Source organism: Rhipicephalus microplus, chromosome X, assembly GCF_043290135.1.
Source record: "Rhipicephalus microplus isolate Deutch F79 chromosome X, USDA_Rmic, whole genome shotgun sequence".
Lineage (NCBI taxonomy): Eukaryota > Metazoa > Arthropoda > Arachnida > Ixodida > Ixodidae > Rhipicephalus > Rhipicephalus microplus.
Window position 1 is genome coordinate 430,460,411 of NC_134710.1, and position 27,319 is coordinate 430,487,729.

Here is a 27,319-nt window from a genome sequence, read left to right on the forward strand (position 1 = left end):
AGCGTGACCTCCTGTATTCTAAGCTCACTACATTCATTATTGTTAAAAATCATGACTGCTGATTTTTTCCTTACTGAATCTGAAATCTAACCTGTCTCCCTCATTACCGCAGATGTCCACCAATCTCTGCAAATATTCTTTGTTGTCGGCCATTAGCACTATATCATCTGCGTACATCAATGCTGGTAATGCCTGTTCAATGAGTTTTCCTTGTTTTACGAGAGGTTGAAGCCCAGCCCACTTCCCTATAATTTGGCCTCTAATCTTTGTAGGTACATCACGAATAATAAGGGTGACAGGGGACACCCCTGCCTAAGCCCCCGTTTTACCTCTGCAGGCTTGTATACCTGTTTTTCCCTCTTTATAATTACCTTGTTACTTTTATAGATATTCCTTAAAAGATTAATGGCTACATCTGCCACGCCTAGTGTGTCCAGTATTCCCCACAAATCCTCTTGAACCACGCTATCGTACGCTCCCTTGATATCCAAAAATGCTAGCCACAGGGGTCTATGTTCCTTTTCTGCTATTTCGATGCACTGCGTCAGTGAGAACAGATTATCTTCCAACCTCCGGTGTTTCCGAAACACATTCCGCAGTTCAACCAGCACCCCCTCATCCTCTATTCATGCCTGCAGTCTTTCCTTTATAATCTGCATCGCCAGCCTGTAGACAACTGATGTCACTGTTATAGGACGGTAGTTGTTTATGTCAGCTTTGCCCCCTTTCCTTTATAGATCATGCTCATCCTGCTAAGTATCCATCCATCGGGGATTTCACCTTTTGAATATTATTTGGCTCACTGCCTCTCTCAAAGCCTGCTTAGACTTCGGACCTAATATCTTTATCAGCATAGTTTGAATGCCATCTGGGCCCGTTGATGTACTACTAGGAATCCTCTTCTTAGCCCTTTCCCACTCTCGTTGTGAAATAGGAGCCAATGCGCCACTTGATTCATCATTGTCTATTGAGGTGCATAAAGCACTTTTTTGTTAAATTTTTCTGTCACCCTTGTTCTTATATATTCAATAGCTTCATCCCCTTCTAGCCTAGCATCTTGAGCTTATGTTATGAACCTCTGCTCTAGGCTCGTCTCATTTCTTAGGGGGTTTAGATGCTTCAAAACTTTTGCAGCTGCCTTTTTATCTTTTTATGTACTTCTGCCAGCCACTGAGCTCCCTTTCTTCTAATTTTTTCATTGATCAGAAGGGATGCATCCCTTCTACAGCTTAGAAAGATTTCCCATTTTCTTTCAACATCATCCGTCGGTTCACCCTGCTGCTTAGCATGTCTGTGTTCCCTAGAGGCTTCCTGACGTTTTGCTATGGCTCTCTTAACTTCCTCATCTCACCAACTTTTGGGTTTGTGTCTTCTTTTTCGGGGTGACTTGTCACGTGCCCTGGCAAGCTCTAGCTCAAACAGTCTAATTATATTCGTGTATGTCCACACTGTTTTATTATCCTCAGTGATTACTTTCTGAATTTGTTTAGTGGCTATTTCAATTTGCCTTCCTAATAAAAATTTTCCTGTAGTTGCTCATCTTCTCTCCTTTCCACTTTCACTTCTCTTCCATAACTTAACTTGATACGTTTGTGATCACTACCCAGACTTCTGGTGCCACCTTCATTATTGCAATCCCCTGAGCTTATCGTACATCCTATGTGACATCAGTGCGTTTTCTATCGTCGACTGCAGCCTTCCTACCTCCCATGTTATTTGCCCTTCACACTTCTCGGTATTGTTGCAGTTGATCAAATCAAGCCTTTCACACATATCCATGATCATTTTGCCTGTCAGGTCGGTATACTCATATTTATCTTCTATGTGCGCATTCATATCTTTTAGTATAATTATCTCGCACTCTCCTCCTAACTCCTGAGTGTCATTTGATATACACTCTACCATTGCCTGGTTTTCCTCTCTGGCCTTTGCTCTTGTCCACAAGTATACGAAACCAAGAAGTGTCATTTGCCCTGCCCCTTTCCCTTTTAGCCATAAACGTTCCTCTCACTCCTGCTTGACCCTTTGCCAGTCTGTACTTTTATGAATGAATGCCCCAATACCACCCCCCTTTCTGCTGCCTTCTGTTCTAAGACAATATTCCCACACGTACTTGGTTTGTTAGGAGGTTGTTCCATGTCCCTACCATGTGTTTCTACAAAACCGTATACCATCGGCCTCTCCTCCCTTAGCTGTTCTATCTCTTCCCGCTTCAGCTTGTTCCTACCACCTTGCATGTTAATATACCCTATGCCTGAATTGGCTCGGCGCTCGTGGCTACATCTATTTCTGCCCCGGACTCTACCTATCTTAGATACTGGTGCCACTTTGGAATCTCATCTGTCCATACCACCTATCAAAGAGTTTCCCTGGTTGCTTTCCTCGTTACTAGCTAACCTGCACCGCGAAGGGCCCGCTTGCCCAGCAAAAAAGCTACTGCGCATCCTGCAAGTCGCCAACCCAACTTATGACCTAGCCGCCATTCGAAGTGAATTCTGTCTCGTTGAAAACCCCCCCACCCATGCACCTCTCTGTTTATTTTCACCACCTGAAATCCTTTCTCTCGACTCATCCGTCATATCACTTGGTTTGCGTTGACAAACGCTCTTTGCAGGTTGCTGTCACGCACCGGTACCTCCGGTATCGTGCATATCACTACCTGTACCTGAGAAGTGGCACGCATGTCATAGACCCCTTTCACCAGTGCGGTCGCCAGTCCTGCCCTATCTTCATTTAAGATATCGTTTAAACCGTCTGAAATTACAACGAGATTTCGACCATAAGCTGTAGTTTTGAGTTTTGCGCTCGCTTGCCTCATGACTGCTTCCAGCTTGCGTCCTGGGAACGCCCCTACTGCAACCCTCTTGTCACCTCTTACCCTCCCTTTGATGGCTTCTGTGCATCGATTTAAATTCGAGTCCCCGGCGATTATCACATGCTGTGACTTTTCAGCTGGAGCGTCCTGCACCTGGAGGTTACTTGCACCTGTGACGCCAGCTGCTTTATCCCCTCCCAGCCCCACCACTACTACGCTGAAGCTGTGCTTTGGGACAATTGAACCGGCTGAACCTCTTTTTTCCAAACTTGCTTGCTCTTTTTTCTCCGCCGTTCTGGTTGCCGGTTACCTACTGTTCTCTCCGTAGGCCGCTTCTCTGTTTACCTTGGGTAGTGCTTCCTCGGCGGACTTCAGCCTTTCTCCCATTGCCCGCATTTTCTCTTGCTCTGTCGCCAACGCAGTCTCGAGTTCGGTGATTCTCATCAGCAGGTCACTTTGGGCGACCATCAATTTCTTCATTTTTTCCTCGACCTAACATTGCCTACAATTCACGTCAGCTTATTCTCCAACAGCTTCTACTCTTGGGTCCACTTTGAAACCCACCCCACATCCTGAACACATTACAGTCTATTTTACCATGTCTTTCGGACACTAATTGTCCCTATGACTTGTCTCACCTGATAATTACAAAACTCGAGCCCTGGCCTACGAAAAGGAGAAAAACTAAGCTGTACTACAAAAACTTTATTAGGGCTACAAAACGCCCTCTAGTGTGGGATTTTACATTTCTCAGCATATATGAATTCGTTAAATTGTGTAAATAGCGCCATGTATGGCCGGATTTAGACTCAACGACCGGTGGTTACATACAAATAACAACGCAGACGAACGGTTGACGCCATTTTAAAAGTGATGCTTTGCCTTCAAAAGTCTTCACTAACTATACACTACTGGCACTTCCCTATAAGTACAGTGTACCACAAGAAGTAGCCAAGGCCATGAATCAAACCATTCATTTTGCAATCTGAAGATGGCGCTTGTTCTCCACATTTCTTGCCATATGATCCTCCCCTTCTTTGTTTCGCACGAAGATAGGGGATTTTGCCTCGTAATTGTATATCGTTACTTTGGCAAGTACAGCCCCAAAATTGTTATTGTGATGTAAAATTTTTAGAGCTTATTTACGCTGTTCTCGGGTTTCACCTGCGGTGCCTACCCGCATAATACGGATCTTAGTATGCGGGTGCACAACACACGTGACCGGGGCAAAATATTTCAAGGCGGTAGACCTGTCAATTATGTTATTCCTGACACATTTGAATCGTCCTATGCAAATTTCGGCACACACACACACGCGCATATATATATATATATATATATATATATATATATATATATATATATATATATATATATATATATATATATATATATATATATATATATATATATATATATATATATATATATATATATATATATATGCGTGTGGGTGGGTAGGTGCGTGTGTCAAGGAAAGAAGTTACCCTTAAGGGCTCGTTTTGTTTTTCGTATTTCACACGATATTATTGAGATCTAACAGACAATAATACTAAGGAAAGTATAGGGGAAGTTATTAGACCGAATTGTAATGTTATTGTGAAGAAAGAAAAGTGTCTGAAATCCACTTGCCGTGGGCAGGAAGCGAACTTGCGACCTTCGGATAACGCGTTCAATGTTCTACCGTTCAGCTACCATGGCGGCTATCCTCACGGCCACTTTATTGGTTATATATGTGAATTTAAACGTAGGAGTGTCAGTCAGCGCCATCAGTAGCGATGGCGGCGAGTGTGGCACACTCTTGATGAGCCTATATGGCGTCACGTGCTAAGTGAGCGTATTACGAACTGGCAGCTGACCAATATTCCCTCGTATACAACCTATGACACCAAGTCTGGCAGTACGAGACCCTCGTTAATGAATATGGAAAAGAAGTCTATAGACTTTAGGGCTCGTTTTTTCCGTGTTTTGACGCAATGATAATTATATCTAAGAGAGAATAATGCCAAGAAAAGTATATAGGAAGTTATTAGACCAAATAGTAATGGTAATGTGATAAAAGAGAGGTGTGTGAAAGGATAACTTGCCGTGGGCAGGAACCGAACCTGCAACATTCGATGTTGTATTATATATATATATATATATATATATATATATATATATATATATATATATATATATATATATATATATATATATATATATATATATATATATATATATATATATATATTGTGAGCGCTGACTCATCCTGCTGACGGCGGCGGCGGCAGAAACGGGATATATGACCCCTTATGCCACAGTAGAAGCAGATGGGGCGCGCAGGACGCCATGTAGAATAGTGGCGTGGTCTTGGCACTTGCGTTGTCATCGCAGCCACATGGTCGCATCCGACGTCCGCAGGTGCGGTTGGAACTGGTGCAGGGGCCCGCGATGCAACTTCTGCGTACGAAGGCACCGGGAAGCGCATAAGTGGCTGCCACTTATGAGACCACGTCCGGTACGGCAGCAACCAGGTTATCTTTTTTTAATCCAGACGAGCCAGAGAGCCAGCCCGCGTGACATATGATGATGATCACTACAATGGTTTGGTCATACAGATGAAGATGAAGTACATAGTCAGCGCTCACAATATATATATATATATATATATATATATATATATATATATATATATATATATATATATATATATATATATATATATGTGTGTGTGTGTGTGTGTGTGTGTGTGTGTGTTTGTATGTGTGTGTGTTATTTATTTATTTATTTATTTATTTATTATTTATTTATTTATTGGCGCGTTTTGGCTTCATCTGACTCCTATATATAACGGAAGCGAGAAAGCACGACGTACGACGAAACACTTATTAATCACAAACTTTTCGGCTAGTGGGCCAGCCTTCGTCAGTGTGACATGAACTGTTGCTTTCGTAGTCATTATATACATTTCTAAAATGTTTTGGGACATGCACAATGGCAATCGGAAGTGATTCGACATTATAAAAAAAGTCTAAATACATTTAGTGTGAAGACGCAATGCGTAAAGTAACATGGGCAGAGCGATCACCTCTTATTGTTATAGCGACATCAGAACGAGTGAAAAAGATTTCAAGTATAAATAGCGCATGGTGCGTAAAAGCATTGTGGCAACCATACGTGCAGATTGAAGCGCATGAGCGAACGACACATACTAAAGATGACCAGGTCAACTGAGTTTTTGAAGCAGGGAACAAGGATGGTTCTGCTGAAAACGAAAATAAGAAGTAAAATAACAGAAAATGAACTAAAAATCTCGGAAAGGCAGAGACACCTTAAGTAGTGTAAGGTAGATTAGTGAGTGTGCCTGCGTGTTCGTTTATTCCAGAGTTTAGTGTATTGAACTTGTAGATTAGAAACGATCCGTGGATTTCCCGCTCATTATGTGAGCGGAAACCGCTTTCCAGTACCGTTGCTTTATACTAGTCGAAAGAATGACCAGGTATTGCTAGATGTTTCGATAGAGGCAGATTTCGAAGAGTTTGACGTGCGACTTATGATTATTAAATCGAGTTCTAAGTGGTGTTTCTGTATGCCCAATATATTGCAGACTACAGATACCGCATTCGTGCAAGTATATTACTTTGGAACTGTCACAATTTAGATTGCCCCTGATTGTTAACTGAAAGCCAGTGGATGAACTGTTGACAGTTCGAGTAGTTACTATGTGCGCACACACCTTGCACCACGACTTCCCACAAAGAGCGCAGCCATTTCGCTTACGGGCAGCGAGCTTAGACGATGAAAGAATATCACGGAGGTTACGTGCACGTCTGTACACGACCCTAGGTGGTTCGGGGGCAAACAAAGCAAACACTTTCAAGGTGTTTGCTTTGAGTTAATATGTTATGGTGTCGCTTCAAAATCGCGGTGACGTTTGGAGCTGACGTTGAATGGGTGAGCAGAAGGTTGGCCTGGGATGTACCTGAAGCCTTGAAGTCGGCGTTGAGCAGGTCAACCCGGTTTAGTTTGTCAGCGCATTTTAAGGCGCCATTGACACTGCACGATGGATATTTACGTTGAATGAGCGAACGTTTTCAATCCTGGCAATTCGAAAGGAAATCTTCATGGTTGGAGCATATTCTTTTAAACCTGTGAGCTTGGGTGTACGGTGTCCATGTTTTGCAATGTCGGACGTGACTGCTATGTCGGACGTGATTCCATCACGTGATCGCGATGGATGGTGTGCTTACACGCTCCCATTATGCTTCATTTCTACTGCTTCGGCAATCAAGCCGGTTAATAAAAACGCATGTATTGACAAAATACGGCAGACAGCCGCACTCATTGCTCTGGATAGCAAAGTAACCATCGGCAGCCTTTTGCACTTTATTTTGATGTTCTTTTCCCTCTTATTAATGTATATATAAGTCTGCCCAACCTAAACGCTGCCGCAGAACAAGTGCACTCTATAAACAAGAGACTGTGCACGCTCAACATAGTAATTACAATGCTTATAATTTAAAGAAAGGTTGCAAAATCGCACTGCACGGAACGTGGGCTGTTGGTTGTTTGTTCTGCATTTTACCTTTCTTAATAAACGTTCAGCTGAAGGTAAGCACTTCTGTCTCCTCTTTCGTGTTCTCATGTAAAGGTTAAGCACTTCCTGTCAAGATCGAAGAATCAAATCATCACTCCTTCGTAGTCCTTGCATAATCAGAAACATAGAGTTTCCCAAAATTAACTAGAGGGCACTCTGGCGCTGCGATCGTTCAGCGACCATGGGAATGATGGGTAGTACACACATTTGCCTAGTCTTCGTACTTGCGGGCAGCGAATCGTACTTGCGGCTTCGTTTATTGCTGGTTACGGTTTTGTTTTGAAAAAAAAAAAACGAACGAACCCTTTTGAACTTAGTGACTTGATTCGAAATGGTAAGCCTCAAAAAATAAGGTTGTGAAGCGCAAATGGTGAACATTTGCTAATTTATGTTTTCGTGAAAAAACAGCTCCAAGCCACACGAACACACACGGAGCCAGAAGCAGGCCAGGAGTACGAAAATTAGACAAATGTGTCTACTACCCATCATTCACATGCTCGCTGAAGCGCCGTGTGTTGCAACTCCCATAGACACTAGCGCCAGAGTTCCCTCTAGTGTATATTAAGAAACTCTATGATCAGAAAGTTCCATGCCCTACAAATATTTCATGGTGCTTTGTTTACACTATAATGAAAGCATACTATAGCACTCAACGATATTTGAAACAGGAACCACTCTCTATGCGCCTTCACATTTTGCGTTTTGGACGGCAGCTCCTGAAATCCTGGTAAGACTGCTCAATGTGTCAATCCGCTAAATCAGCTCTTTCCCTCCACACCACGCATGGTCTTAAGCAAGCGTAAGGTTTTTATAACAGACTGCAGAACTGTGAGCTGACTTCAAGGTTATGCACGTTGTGCATTGAACAACCTCTTAGAAGCATGTATATTGATTGTTGAAATAGATAATCAATTTCTATCAGGGGAGTACATCAGGAGGCTTAAACTTTCTCAAATGCTCAGATTTGGGTGCATGGTGAAGAACCCCAGAAAATCGAAATTTCTGGAGCCCTCCACCAGGGTTATCACTGGTGGATATTTTTCACCAAATTAGCAAATTTGCGAGGCTCGTATAGCGACTAAAAATTGTCATAGGCGACATGGCGAATTTTCGGCGAGTGTCGGCTTAGGTATTGACTGAGTTAGGCATTCTATACTCAGTGGTTTCAAAACGAATGAGCGACAACATGTGTTAAACTTATCGCAGTTTCCGACCCTCCAGTTGAAGGCACACTTCACGCGCAATTCATTGCGCCCATTGCGTCTATCCTGTTTCTCGTGTGTATCTCCTAATTTAGCCAATGTCCCGGAGGCACTGTTGTGTCCGCCAGCAACCTTCCGGAAAAATTTGTCAGTGGACGGCTTCGCACGCCACAAGGCGGTGGTGCTAGACTACGTTCTTTAGGTGCCTAGCAAGGTTCAGCTTTTTTAAAGTTTCGCTTTTGAAGTGTCTGGATGACGGTTATGCCACGTGTTCTGACCACAGCTCCAACTGTTCTGAATAACTTGTAGATTTCTTCACTGCTCTAGTTCCCCTCACTTCGAATGCAAAGGTGAATCGTCTGAATGACGTATTTTTCGGGCAGGCCAGGAAGTCTCGTCTTTGGGCAGCCTTCAGAAACTGCCCTGAGGCGAACGTGTAGCGTAAGCTTGACCACGCAGAAAGCAAGCATGGTGCGGGCATATGGATGGTTAAGCAGTACTTTCAAATTTGTTTATATTGTTTCGTAATTACGTTGTTCGATTATCGGGCACATGATTCCACTGCAATGAAACTCTACAAATCTGCAAGAAAGCTACGCCTCTTTTCTTGTAGCGACTGCTTTGTCCCGTATTCGCTACAACTGATACCGTCACAAACTTGTGTAATGAGGCGCTAGCATTCAGGGACGCTGATGGTGCGTGCATGCATGCTCTCTCACAGTGCTCCCATGTGAAGCGGGTTATGTTATTCCAAGTCCACTAATCCCTCCCCTGGCGAAGCGGGCGATGTGACCCGTATTGAAAATTGAGAGAGGGATAGAGAAAGGTGAAAGGCAGGAATGTTAACGTCAGTGTATTTCAGGGGTGATAGAAGGTAGTGTACTTTACGTGCTACACATAATTTGCAATTTTTATTACTAGGTATCGCACACATATAAAGTGGCGACTTTTTGGAGAACTTTGAAGAAAAATGGCGACTCTTGGCGACTTTTCGCTCGTAGCTTGGCGAATTTCAGTCTCAAGTCAGTGGCAACCATGCCCTCCACTGCGGCGTCTCTCACAATTATATGTTGGTTTTGAGATGTTAAACAGCATATATCTATCTATCTAAAGTTTTTCGAAAAAGACAACGACGTCCGTCATCTTTTAGCCTTTGGGGGGGGGGGGGGGGGGGCCTCTCAAACCAGAGGGGCCGGTTTATTTGAATCCTCTAAACTCTGGACAATCCGCCCCGGACGCGCACAAATACAAACATGCTCGGACATGCACACTGCACACACGCACGCACACTTACACGCGAAAATACATGTGCCTACGTACGCACATCCGATCCGCACACACTTCATACACATACACACATGCCTGGAGGTCTCATGGCATACCCTAGTAAAAGCGCTGGAAATTTGCTTGCGCGTGCGTTTCGTGATGTCAGGGTTACCTGCATGGTTACCAGGCTGCGTAGTGTCGTGCCTCGCAGCCATCCAGTGTTGCGCCAGCTCCGCAAAAAAGAAGGGGGTGAAAGGAGGGAAGGTTGCTGGCGGCGTAAAGGCAGTTGAGAGCGTGGTGGCATAGATAGAACAGCTCGGCTACTTTCCAGCATCAAAGCGCTTAACCGTTCCAGGGCACGGACAGACAGGCGCGGATATGAGACATTAAAGACCTCCACCTTAAAATACCACAATGAGAGCACACAGGCGTAGCCGACTTTGTGTATTGTTGAATTACTTTGACTGATGACATGGTTAACTTTTACTATTTTGTTTGACTACTAACCAACACTGTTGTGTTGTTTATTATGTTTACTTCCGATTCTACTGTCACCCCCTCACAGAATGCCTGCGGGCCTGTAAGGCATTTTTCAGTATGGTCATGGTCGCAGTGCTTTTCTTTTGTCAAGAAATATATCGCCTTAAAGCAAGCTCTGCGCACGTCGTTCTTTTTTTTTTTTGATTTCGCAAGACGCGTTGATCTGGCGGTTGAGGCCCTTACATTTTTCACTTTATAGAGCAAGAAAATGCCCGAAGTGACATCTGTCATCTTGAGCATTGCCAGAAAGAAGGAAGCACGTGATGAATGATATAAACGAGAAGCACATGTAGCACAAAGTTGCATTGTCTCTTCTTTCCGCAGCGCATCCTTTCAGCCCAGCACGCGCAGTAGGCCAGCCCGCACCGCCGAAGCGGGTGTCAGGGCCCCAGACAGCGCCGGGCCAGCAGCCTCCGAGCTCCGTAGGGACTGCCATCACGAGCCTTCCTTCCTTCTCGCCTGCTGGCACATCCTGGTTGCCGCCATCGGCCTCTGTCGCCGCAGCTTTCCTCGCCACGCGTCTCTGATGCGCTGCCTGCTGATCGCCGACACGTGACCAGAGGCAGTTGTACCCATCAATGGTGTACCCTCAAGGCATCACGCTAATCCGGGCCTCTCATTAAACCAAGACTAGCTGGTCGTATAAACCTTGCAGCACTAGCAGGCTAGCCTGTTTCGCAGAGCTTTCCCTTCCATCCTAACCTAAGCCTATATTATAACGATACAGCCTGACCTATAATATCTAAAGCAACCTAGAGCTATAGATACTATTCAGGATGAAGTGCTTCGGCATCCAGCACCTTTGTCCTTTTATTCTGTAGCTGCTTTGCGCAAGGCGTTGATGCAGTTAGGGGTAGAAATAAAGGGTGGGGAGAAGGGGGGGGGGGACACTGTACTCTATTAAATGTTGTGTTGGAAGTCGAACCAACAATAGACAAGAACTTTCGATCAAATCGTTGTTGGGGAAGCTATTGTGAAAATAGCGCTTTAGCACAACAAAGATCCGATATGATGCGTCCCTCGCTGTATTTAGTCTTTCAGCCTCGTCATACTTTGGACTGCATTCCAAGATGCACATATTGCCATTCTCTGCTGTTAATTCTCCCAAAGAATGGGACTGTGCTCGCAGAAAATAGATGTCATAAATTTAAGGGAATATATTTGGTGAGAAAAGAAAGAGCAGAAAATGCATTGAGGAGAGTGTTAGCCTGATGAAACTTTGCACAGTTGGCTTCCCACATTTGTTCAATGAGAAATTGCTAGGGCAGGAAAGCATAAGAAACTGATATGACGGTTCATTGATAATTGGTTCAACACTTACATTAGCACTTATGGTACATGACTTAGCTTGGTGATCACATCTTGGCAAAGTAGCAGTTAATAATTGCATTCCAGCCCTTTAAAAAACAAAATGCAACAAAGCAGCATGCTCGAGTAGTGAAACACAAGTAGCATCCTAGTATTTGGCTTCTTGCTCAATATAAATGTAGAGATCACTATGGAGAAACACTATGCAGGATAAAAGCCAGGTTTCAGTCGCACAGGTTAGTTTTTGCTCTCTGCTGCAGAAATCATATCTTAAACCACTATCAAAAGCACTATGTATGTACAAGAGCCTGTAGGCTAGACGAGATAGACATACACTTGCTATACTAGTAGTAGTGCTAACATAGTATGTTTATACACCTTAACTTATATTTCTTGTAAGCCTCAAAAATAACGGTCGGACAAATAAACGAAAGTAAACTCATTCCTTATGGGAAAAATAAATTCAATATAAATAGTCACGCTGCTATCTCTCGATCAGATCTCTTCAGATCTAAGAAATGAAACTAAGTAAGCACACTCCTGTTATAGAAGTTTCGCAATTGCTCTTTTAAAGATATGCCAAAGCGAAAGTATGGAGCAAGACAAACATGCTTTAAAACTACTCCTCTTGAAGTGCGCTTGGTAAGAAGCCCCTGCAATAAATTTATCTCTGTTATGCAGCTTTAACAGTGAGCTCCTGCTATACCAAATGTATCAGCATATAATTCAAAATATATTCACGTAGTGAATTTTTTCAGTAATAATTATGTATGATGTTATAGTAGGGAAATAGGGCACGGAACTATAACAATTATGAGGCAGGGCAAACAACGCTTTGTCAGCGTCGATATGTACATTAGACTACAAGCAGCGGGCTCTATAATTTTTGACAAGTTCTTCCTAGTAAGGTAGGTTCTGCTACCTTCACGTCAGATGGAAGATAATATAAAAGACCTCTAAATGGACAATTTCTTTAGCTTTCTTCTGCTTCTCTACTATTTCTTCTCTAATATTTTAGCTTGGTTTTGTGTAATATAACAAACGTTTTTCTTTCAAGTGGAATACCTTAAAAAAACCTTATCTAGGCTTTTACCACCATATCTGATAGTGTATGCATATATATGAATCTTGGCATCACGAGAAAAAAACAATAACTTTGCTAATGAACTAAATATGCTATTTATGCTTTAAGACTAATACTTACATTCTTATATTTATATGTTAAGCGAACATATTACTTACCGAATATAAGGCATACTTTGCAATTACCACGGAATGGTGGAATTATGTATGCTTAGAGATATACTAAAACTACCACCACTTTCAAGATATATATGCGACCTAAAAATATGCGGACATGGAGATACGACTAGCACATCCTCCTGATGTAATAAAAACTCTATAAGCACTAAGGAGCGACTAGTGTCAAGCAGCCCAAATATGAGCAAGCACAAGTTTGTAGTAACTACCACCTTCGGTTGGCATATTCTGGTCTTCCTCTATTTCTTTACTTTATGTGCTACAAAATATGGTAACGTATGTTAGCAGATTTTGCCCACTGTATTATATTAGAGACAACAGAACAGAAAAAAAAATTGTCTTATTATATTGGCCACTTCATACTCCGTCCACGGCTCTCTTTTGCCCATGCCAACTGACCATGCATGTCTCTTACAGAAAGCAGGTGTACAAGTGGTGAGCAGGCAGTCAAGCCCACAAAGGGTCACACACCAACATCCTGTAGATAGTTCTCAGGGCAGCATGTACGCGAATACATTACACATCCAAATGTTAGGGACATTATTGTGCCATTCCAGATCTCGTGCACTGCCTTCTCATCATCACGCACTACCTACTGCACATTATGTCAATTATGGAGAAGGACGGTAGCCAACACGGAAGCTAATTGTGTTCTACTTTGGCACAGTTTGCATCACGTGCAGTGGTCACGCATGTGGCGTGCCAGAACTGAAGCTTGGAGAGCATGCACAAGGAAAATGTTGCTGCACAATAAATTAATTGGCATTTTTGCCTATGGAAACGATACAGCTACTTGTGAAGTAAAAAAACTTCTACACGAAACCTTGAATTTAACATTTATGGGGTCTCGAATTGGTGAGCGCCACGATCTTAGAGTAAAAGGACACAGTAGACATGGTCGGTACAAACCAAACGATACACACTCATTTATTTCTCTGCTTTATAACGACGATATCGTCCGCCAAATAATTATAACACGATTCGTTATCAACCCGATAGGACATCCTTACACAGTATTACAATACACTTCAAAACATGACAAACACAATAACACACCCATGGCGGCGTCGCCAACGCTTAACTTACCACGAGGACCCCCGACGCGCAACCCGCGGTGCCACGCATCGGGGACCCACGCTAGAGACAACCGTTCGCGGCAACCGCCACGCGCAGAAGAGACTCGCCCAACTCTCTCGCCCGCCACCAAGGCTTGCCTTCCGCCAGGGGTCACCGCCGGCGCTACCACTCTACCAACCATGATGATGATTGTGGTGATCACCGCTCGCGAACACAACGCCACCTACCGCCCGGTAGTTGTAACCCAAAATGCGCCTTTTGAGCGAGACACGTGTGCCACGCAGCGCAAACAACTTTACAGGGGGTGTCAGCTCCCTCACATCCCCCCAATCTTGATTCAAATCATATTCCGAAAAAACAAAGAAATCAGCTACACAAGCTTCAATAAAAAATTACAAACATATCCCTTCATAATGTCCGTGCACCGCGACAGCGCCGCCGGTCGACACTGCTGCACTGTCCGACTCGACTTCACCTACGTACTAGTCCCGCAACAGCAATGTTGCCGTCAGCGCGAGGAACCGTCACTAGCGCCGACACGTCTTCTGGTTGCGACCAGCACTTACGAGGGCACCAGACTGCAAGTAGTTGCGCAGGTCCCTGGCATCTCCATCGCCTGACCTCACGACCGCCTTCCTGGCCAGCGGCGCTGACGATGTGCAAAAGGCAGCCAGCCGTGTGTTGCATTACTCCCGCTCCGTACATTCCAAAACAATCGACAGAAACAATGGAGCAGGGCCTAGGCGAGAGAGCTTCGGGCTTTTTGCCCACGGGGTACGATGGTCAGTACTGCTAGCTAATACATCGGCGGTGGCCGAGATGCCCATCAGAATAAAAAAAATCACTTTCCTAATTTATGCATTGCAAGATAAAAAAAAGTGAGGGAGGCAGAGTGCAACACCTAAACGCCACGATCCACCTAGTTATGTCACATACGACAGGTGGCTCTGCAGAGCCTTAGGCCTAATGAGTCACTCGGCAACAAGCGGCGTCCACCCATCCACCCAGCCTAGGCACAGAAGAGGCAGCCGCAAGGAGACATCCCCTCTGTAAGGTGACCTTATCGCTCGCCGCACATAGCAGCTTACCGAGTGATCTGCGTCCACCGTGCCGGACGGTGTCACGACTCCCCGGCGTCGAGCCGCAATACTAGACAGCAACGACGCCCGACTCCCTGAGTCTAAAGAGATAGAAGAAGCTATTTACAGAAAATCGGACCACCCGCGAGGCTTCCGACTCACTCGCTTCGGGCCTGGCCTACAATTCACGTGCTCTAAGCTTTGCTCACCCCAGGATGCAGACCGCATGGCTCTCGTCCTAACTGAACAACGTTCTTGAAGACCACCCAACAACGAAAAAAAATCATTTGGGAGGAGAAAAAAATAAAAACTCAATCTTCCGACAAGTTCAGACACGTCGCAAATACCGATCTCATCACTCTCAACAAAGCACACCACCAACGCTAGCAAAGAAGTAAACCTAGGCCTACTCTACCCCGGCTCTAACAAAAGCTTGTACCAAACCACAAAAACAGTCGTGCGATACTCCAAGAACCCCATGTTAGGTGCAGTGAGGGGGCTCGAATTGGTAAGCGCCACGCTCTTGGAGTGAAAGGACACAGTAGACACGGTCGGTACAAACAGAACAATATACACACATTTATTTTACTGCTTTATAATGACGATATCGTCCGCCGAACCATTATAACACCAATCGTTTTCAACCCGCTAGGACATCCTTACACAATGTTACCATACACTCCAAAACATGACAAACACAATAACACACCCAAGGCGGCGTCACCAACGTTTGACTTACCACGAGGACCCCCGATGCGCAGCCCGCGGTGCCACGCACCGGGGACCCACGCTAGAGACAAGCATTCGCGGCAACCGACACGTACAGAAGAAACTTGCCCAACTCTCTCGCCTGCCACCAAGGCTATCCTTCCGCCAGGGCTCACCGCTGGCGCTAGCACTCTACCAACCATGATGATGACAGTGGTGATCACCGCTCGCGAACACAGCGCCACCTACCGCCCGGTAGTTGTATCCCAAAATGCGGCTTTTGAGCGAGATACGTGCACCATGCAGCGCAAACAACTTTACAGAGGGTGTCAACACCCCCACACATTGTCTGAGCGATGTCCGGGTTCAGGTTAGAGACTAGCCAATTAGAGTTTTCAGGTGGACTACAAGTGGCCATTACAAGCCCTCTAGGCATATTTACCGGTCCCTTAAAGGCCAACTCCGGCAATATGTCGAGGTTAATGAATCTAAATGAAGTTATTTGGGTACGTCCCTTTGCACATTTCCGACATTTGTGACAAATTACGTGCTTGAGAGATGCGCTGATTGTGTGCGAATAAATTTTAAAGATTGCTTCGAAACGCTCTCCTGGCTTGCCAGAATTATTGGCAACACTGCCTATGTGACGTCGTGTTAGTCATGTTAACGGAAGTGATGCAATCGATGATATCGCTAACTTTGGCCGCTACAGCGTTTACTGTGTGTTTACAAGGAGACGGTGGCGGTGTTTGGTACGGAAAAGTTTCCTTCCTTCCTCTGTAGTGTGTGGCCGGCTAGGCTCGGCGCACTTGCCTCTGCTCCCAGTGCCTGCTCGCCCTAGCTTTCACAGTTTTCATATTCCGCGCCGGCGGGACAAGTATACTACAACCGGTTCTTACCAAAGAGTGCATACATCATGCGTAGACAGTGCACTCGGTTAGGTTTCGTTTTCGGTATTGCGCCTTTTTACTTTTTATTTTTTACTATTTGTTGTGCATTTCAGCTATTGGGCTCGTGACAAAAGTGCCTCAGGAACATAAACCATGGTCAAAAAATTGCAGGAGTTGGCCTTTAATCACCAAACAAAAGCATGTAGTGGCTACGGCTGTGCCTAGACATTCTCTGTATGAGCTCTCATAGCCAAGATATGAACAGAACGTGAATATTGAGCTCGGTGAATGTCCTGTTTCATACTTCATGAAAGTTCATTTACAATGAGCAGATGCCTATGCAAGAAAAGAGAACAAAACCGAAAGAAATAAACAACGTACCACAATTCTTCCTCATTGACGCAAACAAGGTATGCCTCTCACTACTCCTGCACGGCTGCAACTGTGTGCTACAGAAAATTCGCTACTGTAACTTCGGAGAAACACTCAACACCTAGCATATAAAAATTTTAGTGTAATATTTTTGTGTCAAATCTGCCATGCGCAAAGTGTACCACTTTTTCTTCTCTCCCCTTCAAGGTCAGCATATTTACCTCATGCAATAACTTTTGACAAGTAGCAGTGTCCTTATTGGTCTAATAGTTGAAGCTACGCGACACATGGAGCTACGCGACACATGGAGCTACGCGACACCACCTGGGGTTCTTTAACGTGCACCCAAATCTGAACACACGGGCCTACAGCATTTTCACCTCCATCGAAACCTGAGCAGCCCCTCAGACAGTGACAAATGTATATTACGAGATGCAACTCTAAGAGTAGTGCTGTTTCTTTTTGCATGTATTTCTTTATTCTGAAATTAAAAAAGAATACAAGGTAGGACAAAATGTTTTTCGAAACCTTTGGCTCACAAGGGTAGAATACAGTGAGGTCATTCCATGCCAAACGTCTCAACCATTTTGGCCACCATCTCAAATGTATTAGAGAACCATTGTGCTTATTTACTGCATTGAAAACTGTGAATCTGTATAATATTTCCGAGAAAAAAAATTGTCACGTGGCTGTCTAGTGAACTTCCCGAAATGTCGTTTCGTTGTTGTTTGTGTGAAATAATATCTTAAAAGCACCGCTCTTTTTTTCTATACCAAATTTGGTCTACATGTTAAGTAAAGGACCTTCTGTAAGGTGTTTGAAGCTCAGTAATATCAGAGAAATTTTTTTGCAACATAAGCCTGAAATAATTTAGCCAAAATGTGTAATGTTTGCATTTTTTTATATTGCAATACTGCACTTTGTTTGAATATCTGAGTTGTGTGTACTTGCTCCAGAGAAGGTATACTTTGAGAAAAAAATAATTTGGGACCTCCTAAACTCCAAAGGTTACACAAAATTCACAAATTTCACAGAATCGTCCTTTTTATCCATATTGAGACACAATTTGCACCATTTCGTGATTGAATTAAAATTCACCGTTATACTTATATTCAAAGCAAAAAAAAACAGTTTTTTTCTATGGCAAATCTTATCATTACAATTTTTAAAAAGGAAATAAATTTTCAGCTTCCGCATTAACGGCAATGAGGAATTTCAAAGTGGCAGCTGTCGTATGACCAAAAGGGAAGATAGGCACCAATAGGAATGTTAAAAAAATTATTATCTGAAAAATTCTAAGAAACCAATTCTAAATTCTAAAAAAACAGGAATATTTTCTCGTGGAAATATTCTAACGTTTGACTGTTTTAGTGAAGTATATCAGCACATTTTTTTTTTTTCAAGTACATTTGAGATGGTCGCCAAAATGGCTGGGACGTTTGACGTGTAATGACCCAGAGCAGTTATTCATTCTTTTTTCTATACACCATAAGACAGACTGTAGCTTAAAAAATTTCCCCTCTCTCACAAACAATGCTTATATAAACGTGAAATATAAGTTCCTGTGAAAAAACAGTCAACACAAGTTGGCTTTGCTGGTGTCTGCAAAATGGGAGAAGCTGCCTGACTGAAACCGAATCATAGCCTACCATAATACAGTGACGTACAAAGTTTATTCTATATTGTCAAAAAGCAGAAAGTCTTGCATTGTTTCTTACTGTTAACAAACAGTTTTTGTATCGGTAGACAAGAACACAAAAATGCGTGTTGATAGTTTCACAACACCTGAGTGTTGACAATCATAACTACTTTGTTCCTAATCAGCTTGGTTATTACTTCAGGTTGTGGAGTATGCAGGCAAGAAAATGTATTCGATGGAGCCATGATGCAAATCTAATGAACTTGATCATTTAAGAAGTTTGTGCACCTGCGCAGATTATGTAGGTAGAGCGCGCTTGTGACACAGCTCCTACAAAGCTGTAATTGAAAGTATAAACACTGCAATATGAACAACCTATTTTCACCACTGAAGAGAGATTAATTATAGTCCATATGCCACGCTACAGTTGTGAACAACAAGCTACTTCTGTTAAGTATGTTGCCGGTACAATCAAGCCTTGGGCTAAGGAAGATTAATACCCTCATGCATCTGTTGTGACTAGCATGATAGAAAATAATTTATGTATTGTTGCCTTTGAAAGGGCTAACCTAGTTCTTCCCTTTCACAAAGCACAGATTGGAAGGCCACGGAGGCTGCCCAAGCCTACTCACATGTGGTGTTTGCGTGTTTTTAATGTCTAACATTGCACTGTTCACATTATCCTGTTGCAAGTGTCCTACTTTACACAACTGTTCCTCTATATGCGAATAAATATGCATGCTACAAGTCTACCAGCTCAGGTTCAGTACTTTCAGAACAAACGCAGTGTATGGTGCAACACGAGAGGTGAGTGCGGTTGGGCACCAGAGCACTTAGGAACATTGGAGCTGTGGCACCCACAACTCAGCTCTATCATATTTAAGGTCCCTTTCAGTCGACATGAAAGTACATGTATGTGCGTGCGTGCGTGCGTGCGTGCGTGCGTGCGTGTGTGTGTGTGTGTGTGTGTGTGTGTGTGTGTGTGTGTGTGTGTGTGTGTGTGTGTGTGTGTGTGTGTGTGTGTGAGAGAGAGAGAGAGAGAGAGAACACAGGGTTCGGGCACTGTAAATTGTCGATGGTCTTTAATCACACAACGCGAATCACAACAAGGCAACGTATGTTGCAAGCTCATTTATTCATCGCTTGAAATGCAAGTCGAACGGAACAAGCAAACGGAGGTGTCTGGCCCATGGGGCGTTGCACTAATTCTTAGGTTTTTTGAGCTCACTCGGCTTATGCGAAAGAGTCGATGTGTGGATGTTCAGAACTGAAGGTTACCGAAGGTCAGTTTTCTCCCAGCTTCCCTAGAGACAAACTCCTTCATCACTTGAGTTAAATCAAGCACAGCAGTTATCTCCTGATGGACGTGAAGAAGAAGAAGATGGGTTAGCCTAGACTGGGACATGGTACATCGTAGGTATGTTTTGAGGCGCCCAAGATCACTAAAAGACTTTTCCGAGCTAGCTGCAGACGCTGACAAGTCTGACCACTTGATCCATAAGATCGCGTACAACGGATGATTCCACGCTAATTCGTTTGACTATGGAGTCCACGTCACACGGTTGGAGATGTCCTGCAATAGATGGCAACACCAGAAGCTGCACGTGAAGCCGGTCGAGGTCGAACTCTGAAGCATGATCTCCTAATTGCTGCTTCAAATTTGCGTGTGATGGCGGACTTCCTGCTGCTGATGTGTATAATATTTCTTCGAGCCTCACTAGCGTGTCCAAGCCGCTTTGCGTAAACCTCCTCTGCCCGTCGTTGATTAATCGGTCTAATATTGCATAAAAATCGTGGAGAAGTTTTTCGTCAGACGTGGCGAAGTTTTTCGTTGTCAAGATTGTTGACGGCAAGTCGTTTATATACACGATGTACCATTTGGTAGTCCTCAGAGCTTAAAAACTTCAGCATGTTTTCATCATCAGTAGCGAGAAGGCGCCAAGGACGGGTTCAGTTGGGCCCGCTCTAAAAATCTCGCCTGTCTCATTTCGGAGAGCGCCGCCTCCACGGAGCATGATCTCTCCTGCATGTGCGCTTATCATATTGGCGTTTCGCTGCCGCCGCCACGTTTGCCAAAGAAGCACGCTGCTCACACACGAAGATCTAAGAATTGTGACAGTTCTGTTTTGTGCGGCTTTAAAGGGCCACTCAACAGGCCCCGTAACAAATTTGAGTTGGACCGAGGAACTTGTTGTGTACTCGATGAAGAACATTATGCCATTTCTTTCAATCTGTTTATTACGAGCGGAGAAAATTGAAGGGTGTGAGCTCTAAACCCTTGCCGCTCACCCCGCGTAGCTTTCGCAAGCCAAATCTCTTCCCTACTCTCTTCAGCATCCCGTCAAGAGGTCACGTGCCCATGACGTGCCCGAATAATTCCGAAATCCGAGTAGGCGAGCGGCGTTGTTTTGCTGACCAGCATCATTTAGTGGTCTGCTGCCTGTTTCTCCAGGATGGTTTGGAGACGCTAGCTTTGACGTGGTAGAATATATGAGCATAATGAGTGATAGAATGCGCAGAACCATTCATTTTTTTCCCAGGACAAGCGTCTGCTTGATGCGCTAACCGCCAGGACACGACCGCATGCGAAACGCAGGATCATTAGCCCCGCAATTCGTTGTAATTCATGAGAGAAAATGTAAAAGACGCGCACATTCCCTCATTGCGTCTCGTTATTTACCTCAAGTTTTATTCACTTATTCGAGCAAAAAATGAATAAACTACACACGTGGTTGTTTCGTAATTTTAGCCATGTCACGTTCTACTGTTACACAGTCAGAGCACAGTCGTCTGCGCAGTGGAACAACATCACAGTACTGCCGTGCACAAAGGCAATTCTTACGTGTGCTTTATGCCCTCATTTTCTGGGCGCGTACATGCCCGCGAAAGGAATGGAAAGCAGCGTTCATTTCAAAATTTGACCCACTTATGCGGCGCGTAGCGTTGCATACTTTGGCAGACGCGATCGTGAACATCCCATGTACGCATTGCGCTTGTCAGGTCAAAATTGTGAAACCTGGTGAGTGGCCCTCCAAATTCTTTCTGTTTGAAATGTGCGCTCTAAGTGTCGAGCTGTGACAGTAAGTCCACGTTAGGCCTATGTATGCTCTTTCCGTGTGCGCTTTCTGTTTGAGGTGCGCATTGCAAGTTTCAAACTGCGTGTCCTTCTTCGCGTGACTTCACAATTTGTTGCTGTAGCATTCATTCCTTCGCCCTTGTGGTGAAACAATGCACAATATGCGCTCAGCTACCTCTGTAAAGAAACGTTTCACTTTCGTCTCATACCAATTCCTAAAAAGGGGGATCACTCATGTTTTTTTTTCCCACTATCCACGCAGTCACGACTTCACAAAGTCCATGACTCTGTTCTTTCTCGTCGAAAAGAGAGATGGAGAAAAAGTGAAATGTGTCAACTCCCACAAACATGCTTTATACCTTCAGACACAAGAACACAGTGTGTGTGTGTGTGTGTGTGTGTGTGTGTGTGTGTGTGTGTGTGTGTGTGTGTGTGTGTGTGTGTGTGTGTGTGTGTGTGTGTGTGTGTGTGTGTGTGTGTGTGTGTGTGTGTTGTACAAGTGAATTTGATTCATAAGCCTACTCAATTGAGATCGAAATACAAGCATCAGGAAATACGTATTATGAAAAATAGCCTCCATTAGTTTGCCGCGTCTCTACATTTATAACTGCGTACCGGATACCAACATACAGGAGCTCCCTTGCCACTACACATTGCTCTGTTTCAGGCAAAACATGCTTTACAGGGACGGTCCCAGGAGAAGCATTGGCGGTAAGCGAGTTGCCTCAGTGGACAAATGAATTAGATGTTTATTGTTTAATGAGCCTGTGTGTTGTCTTCACATTTGGTAGGTGGCCATCAAGTCAAGTCAAGTCAAGTCAAGTCAAGTTTATTAAATAGTTCAGTTGAGTTACATGGTTAGCGTTATTACAGCAGGAGGTCCCAAAGTTTCAGAGAAACTGACAGGGGGACCTCCTATGGCTACATGGATGGGGTAATTACAAAAAAAAATACAGCAATAGTATACGGTCTTGTGAGTAATAATGAATAATCTTGATTAACAATAAAAACACGATCAATACACAACATAATGGTAATACTCACTATTGAAAAATAACAAGGAAACAATCAAAAGCAAGTTAAGACAAAAAACAATAATAATGAACTCTACGTGACAAATGTAACACGTTTCATTATCAGTGTTATCAATTATACAATGGCAAATTGAAGTAGTAAAAAAGCACAGAACTGTGGAAAGCTATTAACAGTTAATTACACAAATCGGATGAGTTGATTAATTCCTGAACGTAATATTTCTTACTACGCGAAGTGAAAATATGGATGTTATGCGATGATTTCAATTCGAAAGGCAATGAATTCCAAATGGCTATGCTAGTAAATAAGGTTGAGAACCTGCCGTAGTTTGTCCTTACGGCCGGCAAAAGAAGATTATAGCACTGAGAAAACCTGGTGATGTTACCATTAGTTAAGTGACGATGATCAATGCATGCAATAAAAATGTCATGCGTGATGAGTCTAAAGGCGACAACGGACATTCTATGACAAAATAATTGTCTCAATGGGAGTATGTTAAGCTGAGAAAACAACGAGCTGCAGGAGAAGTAAAATGGGCTGAAAGTCATTAATCTAACTGCTTGATTCTGAAGTCGCTGCAAACGTTCAATGTGCGTGAAATATGTGTTGGCCCAAGATGATACGCAATACGAAATATGGCTATGAATATAAGCAAAATACAAAGTACGTATGATGTGAGGCGGAAAATAAGTTCGTGTCTTGATGATAACGTGAATACCAAATGCAATCTTTTTAGCGAGTGATGCTGCATGTTTATGAAATTTTAGTTCGCTATCTAAGATGACGCCAAGAAACCGCGCTTCACTGGAAATGTTTATGACGGTATTACCAATGTGAAGGGAAGGTTGTATGTCAAGTGAAATGCGCGGGGAATGGAACAACATAAACACGGTTTTAGTAGCATTGATCTGAAGATAATTGGCCTGGCACCATAAAGTTATGTTATGTAAATCTGTGTTGAGGTCAGACTGGAGTGAAGAAACTGATTTAGATGACTGAAAGATGGTTGTGTCGTCAGCGTAAAGTATGCACTTGGTCCTTGTAAGAATTGTAGGTAGATCATTAATAAACATCAAAAATAAAAGTGGGCCTAAAATTGATCCCTGTGGAACACCGACGTTAATTAACTTGGGCGTTGAAAGATGGCCATTAACATGAACCATTTGAGACCGGTTACTGAGGTAGCTCTTAATAAAACTTAGTGGCGGACCAGACATACCAAATGATTCGAGTTTAGCAAGTAGAACGTGATGATTTATAGTGTCAAAAGCCTTCGTCAAATCGATAAACACAGATCCCACAAGTAACCCTCTATCAATAGCTTGTTTAATTTCCTCCGTTAGGGTAATTAGTGCCAGCTCAGTTGAATATCCATGACGGAATCCGAATTGTTGTGGAGATAAAAGGTTAAATTTTCACACTCCAGATAAGTATCCACTTTTGTGGCGTTCACGTAATCGCGAGCGCTAGAATAAGTTGAAGAAGCACCCTGCCTATAGTGGTCATATTTTCACCCGCAACTAAGTCAGCTCATCATACAAAAGAAAGGAGGAGTTTTCAGCAGCGGGATAAGCGTACGCCAATCAAACTACGCCTAAGGAGTGCCTTTAACGTTGCTTTTGTTTTGGTTAGAATTTTCCAACATTCACTGAAATACAGTGCAATCGCTCTGTTATGGCTTGCATGGCATTGCGAAAACGCAGACGATAGAGGGTTGCTGCAGTAGAGCTGATTTCGAAATGGGCAAAACAGAAGACTACGCAGGTCACCTTTTGCACCTAAGAAAAACAAAACTTCTTACTCGTCAGTATGATTTAGTAGAGTGGAAAGTTGGGCTAGCTGGAATGCTTGCATGATTGACGAAGCGCTAGTGAAGAAGACGCACTCTGTGTTCTTTCGTGTTCTCTGTATAGCACTGCGTCAATCATCCCATGCTTTGAGTGTGTGCAGATACAGTCTTTCTATTCCCAACAGGCTATGACAACTTATGACAGTTTTCTGAACAACAAAGCACTTCCACCACATTCCAGTAAAAGACTGTGAAAGACTACCTTTTCTGTAGTACTGTACCACATGATATGAAGAAACGCTAAAAAAAGAATGTTGAAACACTTCTTTCATTCGAAAATGTACAGTTATTTTTTTCTTTCAGAACGTTGACAATGGGCGGCAAGCGAAAATCACTTGTAAATCCTTTGTATTTCTTTCCTGGAGAGAATCGTAGCACTAGCCTAATTTTTGGTGCTTTTAGATATTTGCACTTGGAATATCTCAATAGCGATTTTTGTTAGGTATAATCTTCAATCCCTATTTGTGCCGTTTCATCGCCTTCAAGAAAACTGGGTACAAGCTCAGCTGTTGCGTTTTCCCTTTTGTGAAAATTCAATTCGTTCCCGTTTTTTTTTTTCACTCGCTGCCGTCTTCTCGGCAGATGCATATTGTTATTGTTTGTCTCAACCAAGGTGGAGGTGACGCGCCTCAACGGCGTGCTGGTGACGTACTCGCGGCGGTGTGCCGACAAATGCTCCCCGAATTGCTACGAGAAGGGCTTCGGCATGCTCAGGGAGCAGTGCACCTATTGCTGCCGCCGCAACCCCGCCTGCGGGGAGAAACGCAAGCCATGACGCCCGCCGCACGCACAGCCGCCACCACAGGAACTCATCCTGAACATTCCTTTCGCAGTAAATGTTGCATGCCATCTATCGGAGAAGCCACCAAGTGATCACGTACAATTTTAAAAGAGCATTTTCAACGTCCAAAGGGCATTTTCAAAGCTGAGAATCATCAGTCGAAAAAAGGCATACTTCCATCAGCACCAGCAACTTCGCAAAGAATGATTGCGCCTGTTACAACATCCATTGACACTTTGTTTCCTACATTCAATGCAGTTGTGCAAGTAAAAATTTTGTTGTGTATATTTAATAACAATACATTCGAAAGTGGGAATAAACCGAAAACCTGGCAAATTTATCTTTAGTGCTAGAAGAAAACAAATTCCCGCATAAGTGGACGCAGGGAACACTAGTTACGCTAGGTCCATTCTTCTTCTTCTTCATCAGCCTGACTACATCCACTGCAGGACAAAGGCCTCTCCCATGTTCCGCCAGTTAAATCGGTCCTGTGCTTGTTGCTGCCAATTTATACCCGCAAACATCTTAATCTCATCTGCCAACCTAACCTTCCGTCTCCCCCTAACCCACTTGTCTTCTCTGGGAATCCAGTTACTTACACTTAAGGACCAGCGGTTATCCTGTCTACGCGCTACATGTCCGGTCCATGTCCTTTTCCTCTTCTTCATTTCAACTATAATATCATTAACCCCCGTTTGTTCCCTACTCCACTCTACTATCTTCTTGTCTTTTATAATTACACCTACCATTTTTCTTTCCATTGCTCACTGCATCGTCCTCAATTTAGGCTGAACCCTCTTTATAAGTCTCCAGGTTTCTGCTCCGTAGCTAAGTACCGGCAAGATACAGCTGTTATATACCTTCCTTTTGAGTGATAGTGGCAATCTACCTGTCTTAATTTATGGAGGCGGAAATGTTGTAGGCCCGTGTGCTCAGATTTGGGTGCACGCTGAAGAACCCCAGGTGGTCGAAATTTCCGGAGCCCTCCACTACGGCGTCTCTCATAATCATATGGTGGTTTTGGGACGTTGAACCCCACATATCAATCAACCTGTCATAATTTGAGAGTGCTTGCCAAATGTGCTCCACCCCATTCTTATCCTTCTAGTTACGTCAATCTCGTGGTTCGGCTATGTCTACTTAGTGCGGTTATTACCTGCACTAAGTAGACATAGTCTTTTACAACTTCAAGTGCACTATTACCTATCTCGAAGCGCTGCTCTTTTCCGAGGTTGTTGTACATTACTTTCGTTTTCTGCAGATTAATTTTAAGCCCCACCTTTCTACTCTCCTTGTCTAACTCCGTAATCGTGAGTTGCAATTCGTCCCCTGAGTTACTCAGCAATGCAATGTCATCGGCGAAGCGCAGGTTACTAAGGTACTTTCCAATAACTCTCATTCCTAACTGTTCCCATTCTAGGCTTCTGAAAACCTCCTGTAGGCACGCGGTATATCGCATCGGGGAGATTGTGTCCCCCTGCCTTACACCTTTCTTGATTGGTATTCTGTTGCTTTCTTTATGAAGCACTATGATTGAAGTTGATCCCCTGTAGGTTTCTTCCAGGATGTTTATATATTCTTCATCGACGCCCTGATTCTGCAGTGTCTGCATGACTGCTGATATTTCTACTGAATAAACGCCTTCTCGTAATCAATGAAGGCTATGTATATTGGTGCAGTTGAAAGCTTCTATGAAGACGTGGAATCGGCAATGACTACGGTAAAAACATAGTTTATTATACTGATGGGAGACTTTCATGCAAAGGTAGGGAAGAAGCAGGCTGGAGACCAGACAGTAGGAGATTATGGCATCGGTACTAGAAACGCCAGGTGAGAGCTACTA

The 27,319-nt window shown here is 43.6% G+C and overlaps 1 protein-coding gene across 1 annotated transcript in view; it reads left to right on the top strand.

Moving 5' to 3' along the window:
• Window positions 1–19,485, top strand: part of LOC119161832 (uncharacterized) — a 92,706-nt gene extending 73,221 nt beyond the window's left edge. The window contains exon 4 of the mRNA XM_075880434.1: window positions 10,727–19,485. The gene's annotated coding sequence lies outside the window, so the exon portion shown is untranslated. The remainder of the gene's footprint in view (window positions 1–10,726) is intronic.
• The last annotated feature ends 7,834 nt before the right edge of the window (window positions 19,486–27,319 follow it).